The sequence below is a fragment of the Thamnophis elegans genome, chromosome 6, assembly GCF_009769535.1.
Source record: "Thamnophis elegans isolate rThaEle1 chromosome 6, rThaEle1.pri, whole genome shotgun sequence".
Taxonomy (NCBI): Eukaryota; Metazoa; Chordata; class Lepidosauria; order Squamata; family Colubridae; genus Thamnophis; species Thamnophis elegans.
In genome coordinates, this window is record NC_045546.1 from 63,044,110 (window position 1) to 63,050,588 (window position 6,479).

General features: G+C 39.0%; 1 protein-coding gene across 1 annotated transcript in view; it reads right to left on the reverse strand.

Moving 5' to 3' along the window:
• SYTL5 (synaptotagmin like 5) overlaps positions 1-3,752 on the reverse strand; it is a 187,127-nt gene extending 183,375 nt beyond the window's left edge. The window contains exon 1 of the mRNA XM_032220008.1: positions 3,488-3,752. The gene's annotated coding sequence lies outside the window, so the exon portion shown is untranslated. The remainder of the gene's footprint in view (positions 1-3,487) is intronic.
• Positions 3,753-6,479: the final 2,727 nt, after the last annotated feature.

The following is a 6,479-nucleotide window of genomic DNA, read 5'->3' on the forward strand; positions in this document are numbered from 1 at the left end:
ATAAGAGGCCTGAAATAAAATAACCAAGAAAATTTGAGAGAGATTTTTCCAGAAGCTTTTGATCAATTAATTGTTGAACCCAGGGCTAAGTATGATTGGCAGATTGACAAAATGTATCACGTTAATTCATGGATTGCCAGACAGAAACAACTACCAAGAGATATTGTAATCTACTTTGTCACCAGGAATACAAGGAATGTGATACTACAAGCATCCTATAAAACCAAACTGCAAGTTGCAGGTCAGGAGGTGATAGTATTGAAGGAAATTCCACCTAAAATGTTGAGATCTAGAAAGGATTATGCATTTTTAGTGGATGAACTCGCCAGATACAATACAGATGGGAGGTTCCAGCCGGATTAGTGGTGAACTACTCAGGACAAAGATATCGTCTTAACTCAGTTTGGAAGGCTAGAGAATTTTACAGCAATGTACTAAAGGCTGGATACCCTCCATCTCCAGGATTTAGAGAAAGAAAAGAAGCAGGAGAGGCCACACAGGAAGATATCCAAGGACCAGTGGATGCAGCTCAAGCCTTGAATCTTCTTGAAGAGACAGAAGAAATAATGGAGCAAAGACAAACTTGAGCGGCTACTAAACGTAAGGAACAAGAATTAAAGATGCAACAAGCTCAGACAACAATCCAAGAAACTACAAACACAAATACAGAAGCTGTAGGGGGAGCTAGACCAAAGATGAAATTCCAGGATTTCCAGGTGGTTCTTAAAAAGCTTCAGGGAGCTGAAGATGACAATTAAATTTTTAACCTGGAACGTGAATGGTTTAAACTCACCACAAAAAAGGAAAAAAATATTCCACTATTTGAAACAATTCAAAAATGACGTAATTTGCTTGCAAGAAACACACATTAGAACAAATGACCAGAAATATTTGATGAATGCAAGATTGGGACAACATTTTGTGGCATTTGCTCCGGACAAGAAAAATGGAATGGAGTATTGGACACCAGGAAAGACAAGAAGGGACTATTGCAAAATATCCAAACACGAGCAAGATTACCTAAATCTTTCTTTGATATGATGGATGATATGGAACTAAGAGACATTTGGCAAGAACAGAACGTTAAAGAACAGGACTTTACATTTTTTTCTGATAGGCACCAATCCTTCTCTAGGATTGATTTTATATTAATCACAAATGATTTTCTTTCTAGGGTGAAGAAGACGAAGATATGCCCGAGAACTTTAACAGATCATAACCTGGTTTGGATGGAACTGGAATATAGAAAGGGATCTAGAAGGTCTTGGAGGTTAAATGAAAATTTATTTAGATACGAGAGAAATGTCAATGAATGTAAAAAACTGTTGAAAGAATATTTTGCTTTTAACATGAATAAGGGAACATCTATGGAAATGGTTTGGGATGCAAGTAAAGCGTATATGAGAGGAGTTTTAATAAACTTAAATAACCTATATGGACGTAGACAGGGGGAAAAATGAAGGGAATTAGAAGAGGAGATAAAGAAGAAAGAGCAGGGGCTAATATCTAATCCAGGTGATAAGAAGACAAAAGAGGCAATTACCTTACTACAAGCGCAATTTAACATGTTGATGTCAGACCAAGTAACAACTAACCTATTATATGCTAAACATAATACTTTTTGTAATGCAAATAAACCAGGCAGATGGTTAGCATATATGTTGAGGAAAAACAAAAATCTCGTACTATACAGACAATAGAATACAAAGGTAAAGAAGCCTACCAACAGGATATGATTAAAAAGGCTTTTTTAGAATTTTATACAAGACTGTACACTGGTGATAAAATACAAGGCTTAGACATAGATAGATAGATACCTGGAGAAAGAGAAAATTCCCATAGTTACAGATGAGCAAAGGGAGAGATTGAACCAACCGATAACTACGGAGGAAATCCTCCTGGTAATTAAGCAGAAGGCCCCTGGTACAGATGGATTGACAGCAGTTTATTATAAAAACTTACAATTAGAAATAGTAGAACCTCTTAAGGAACTATTTAACAAAATTCAACTGGAAGGAAGGGTACCTCCATCTAACAGCCTTTATCTCCCTGATTCCGAAAGAAGATCAAGATCACAGTCAGCCAAAAAAGCGAAGGTACGATGCTAAAGTTAGTTAGTTTATTTTAGTGTATGATTGTTAAATGTTTATACCCTGTATTTGCTCTGGGAGGTTGGGGGGGAGGGGGGAGGGGATGTGAGATTGGGGGGGGGAGGGAAGGGGAAAGGTATACAATTGTAAAACTTATTAAAACTTTTTAATAAAAAAAAGAAATCCCCTGTTTATTCAGTAATGTTTGCACTGATACTTTGCAGAAGGCTAAGGAGGCTCTATTCTGAAGTCTTAGGAATTCAAAGGGAATTTATGCAATGAGTAGTGATCCATACTCAAAAGTGAAAAAATCCTTTTGGCATGTCAATTACTTCTGTCATACTACAGTTTCTACACTACAGCTCATTTCATATCTCAAAGGCACTTCAGTTTTCAGAAACAAACCGAAAAGCCTGGCAACGGCACACCATTTTTGTTTTACTGCTCAGTAGGAGATTTTCTTTCAGTCTTGAGTTTTCAGATTTTATCATTGCAAAAGACTCATCTGCACAGTTTACTTTCCAAATTCAGTATACAGGTGAAAGTGTCTTTGTCTGAGAGACTGTATTTGTGTCTGTCTGTCTGTGTGTGTGTGTGTGGTGTGTGTGTGTGTGTGTGAGAGAGAGATAAGTAGCATTGTCAAAAGGAGTGTAATTAATCACATATTAAATTATTTTGAAGAGCCAACCTACAGCTCCTGCTCCATTGTGGGGGGGCGGACAGTCACTGAATTCAGCAGGATCAGTTTTGGGAAGAAATTGCTATCTTTGCAAATGAATAAAACGTCGATAAAGTCATATTATCTTCACAGACTGAAACAAGAATAACCGGTTGATGAAGATAACCACATTCCATCCTTATTTCCAAAGTAATCCTAATATTCACCACGGTCGATGTTTAATAGGCATTACGCTCCCCCTTTCTGTCTAAAATCAGAACTGCCGGAAGCAAACTTGCTTTGCAAAGATGGCAGGGGGGGCGGCGGAGTAAACTACTTGTTTTCAGTTGTTCTCAATTGAAGGCAAGCATCTTCACCTTCCCACACAGGATCACTCCGTCGTCTCCTCCCCCCTGCAGAGCACACTTTCCCCTCGCTACGTGGAAGAAAAGAAAAACACAAGTATAAAATGGAAGCGTCGACATCGACCCTCCTGCATTTTGAAAAGCCAACTGTAAAATTCTTAAAGAAAAGATGGAAACAGCCTGGAGATTATTAAAGGTGCTCACAGGTTACCTGCTTGTTCCCAATCAGCTACCTCACTGTTGCTCTGGACTGGCGAGGCACCGTCAACTTGCACCGTCCGAGCTTGCGAGGGCGACATTCATAGTCCTTCAAGGGCAGGAAACCGGCTGGAGGAGAGCCAAGTTAACACACCGTGAAGTCAGTCCTTGCTTACCTTTCCCGTGTCGCCTTCTGCTGCTGCCGCTGCCGCCGCTGCCGCTGCTGCTGCTGCCGTCACATCACCGGTTTACCTTTCTGTGCCTCTGCGTGCTCGCAAAAGAAGTCTTCTCAGCCATCCCACGTTGAAGATCGGGAGAGTCTTTCGGCTCTAACTCGAGAAAGGGGGAGGGGGGAACGAGTTACTACTGAAAAGGATGGATGCCTATAAAACAACCTACGGAAAATCTGTCGTGCCAGTCCTGGCGCAGATCTTCTTCTTGTCCTTCTCGAGCAGGGACCCAAGTGGAGCCTCTTGCTGGCTCAGCTCCGGAAGCTCAGTGAGATTCGAAGGGAAGCGATTCGCAAGGAACGCTAGTTAGATGCCCTCCCCATTTTGCAGAAGGGTGAGGGATGGAAGTGGGAGAGACTTCAAAGATAATATAAGACAATGACAGAAAAAGGGGACCAGAGTCCAGACCTTACAAGCAGCGTCATCAAATATGTTTGCCCCGTTTCTGCACATGCGGTATGTTTATGGGATAAGGTTATGCTGTTTTAATGGTAATAGAGGATGTGAGGAGGACTGAAAAAATAGGGAGTGCCACTGTTGATATTAAATGGTTTTCAAGGCTGCTATTTAAATGCACTGATAAAAAAAATCTGAAATATCACTTAAGATGTCTCATATGAATAGGAAAACAGATGCATAATGCTCTTGGAACAGGTTGCTTCTGTTTTGGGAATATTTTGGATCATGTGGAGCTCCAGGCAGAAAGATCCATGTGAAATTGGGGTATTGCTGATGCCCCTGATTTACATTTTTTACTATTTTATATTTTTGCTTATCATGCTCTAATAAATCATAATTGAGTAGATTCACATTATTTACTAAATCATATACCACAGTATATGCTAACTCCAAATTAAACAAGTCAAGCTCAACTCAGTGGAGACTTGGTCCAGTTATTTTAAAGGATACAATTATATGGCTCTTTTTTTCCTTTGCTGTAAAATGTGTCCTGTTTAAAATAAATATAATCTCACCCTGTGATGCAGAGCTCATCAATTCAAATCAATGTCTTCTCTACATTTTTTTTTGCCAAAAATTTTTATTTTCCATTTTCATAACATATAATCACATGTATATTATTACATAGACAATATCATGTTGTAAGAAAAGACAATATACATGTGCAATCATATTGCTTTAAAGTCAAGCCTAATATACTTCCCCCCTCCCCCCCGAACTCCCACAACCTACCCCCCCCCCCCCGACTTCCCAGAACCCATACACGGTATAGATATTTAACAACCACAGTCTAGGATGTATTGAGAAAAAAAAAAAGAATAAGAAATTAATAACATCTTTGCGTTGAACTTAGCTCCTCCTTGCTAAACTAACTTTAAACAATTTAAATCATTCCTAATCTTAAGCATAGGCTATCTGGAATTTCTTAGTCCCATATTTATTTTGTATATAGTCGATCCATTTTTTCCAGTCTCGTTTATATCTCTCATTCGAATGGTCTTTAAGATATGCAGATATTTTAGCCATCTCAGCTAAATTTGTGACTTTCAATGTCCATTCTTGGATTGTAGGCAAATCTTCCTTCTTCCAGTATTGCGCCACCAACAGTCTTTCTGCCGTTATTAAATGCAAAATCAGGTTAACCTCTACCGCTGTACAATCAGTAGTTATACCTAACAAGAATAACTGAGGAGTAAACTTTATCCTTTTTTAAAGAACATTTTGCATAATCCACCATATTTTTATCCAAAATGCCTTAACCTTTTGGCAAGTCCACCATATATGGAAATATGTAGCATCGAGAAAACCACATCTCCAGCATTTGGGTTGTAAATTCGGATACATAGAAGCCAACTTTTTAGGATCTAAATGCCATCTATAGAACATCTTATAAAAATTTTCTCTCAGGTTTTGGGCTTGTGTAAATTTCACATTTCTTACCCAAATTCTTTCCCACGTATCCAACATTATTGGTTCTTCAATATTTTGAGTCCACTTTATCATGCATTCTTTAACTAGTTCTGTTTTGGAATCCATCTGTACTAATACATTGTATATCCTCTTTATATGCATTAAGCTTTGATATCTTATTTGTTTAACTTTAAATTAAAATTTGGTTTAGAGGCCATTCCAAGTTTTATCTTCGACCAATTAGTAAAACTCTGCTAGCCAGTTATACAGCTGTGAAGCGAGGCGATAAATCACTCCTTTCCTTTGAAGTTTTAAAACTCCATAGTACTTTACAGAAAGTTTCAAAAGATAAACATTGTTGCGAAGCAGTTCATTGAGCTCGTCGCCATTTTAAGTGTCTCTTTAATAGCTAGGTTATCGGAAGAAGGTCTTGTAAAAATGAAGCTAAGATTTGAACAAACAATTAAGGGTTCACTCATACCAGTCCTGCTCGCCTTGAAATCAATAAATCAAGCTTTGTTCTGAGAAAGAGAGAGCTTACTTCGTGCTGCAAATGCAGGTGGAATTCCCTGGCACGGAGACAGTTCTGCCCTCAGCTGGCCCCCCTCTCCTCGCACACAAACTGCGACGATCAGATGGCACTTGCTCAGCAAAACCCGCTCACCTCCTTCTCTTGCCTGAAGAGTAAGGTAAACAAACTGCCAGACGTCCGATAGATGATCGTCCAACAGATAACGCAACCAGGAATTTGGGAGCAGCTATATTAAGCTGCTTCCATCAGTAAGCCCCTCCCCCTGTCTTCTCTACATTTTAACTGTGTGATCACAAAAGACATACTTTGATATACTTTGTATGGACAACTATAATGAAATATTGGACTCATTTATACAAAATACAGAAGGTTAAATAAAGCATGGTAGTGTGTGTGTGTGTGTGTGTGTGTGTGTGTGTGTGTGTGTGTGTGTATCTGGCCACATGGGAAAGAAAAACTGGACAACTTCCTTACACACCTCAACAGCCTACACCCCAAAATACAGTTCACCATGGAAACAGAAGTAAACAACCAACT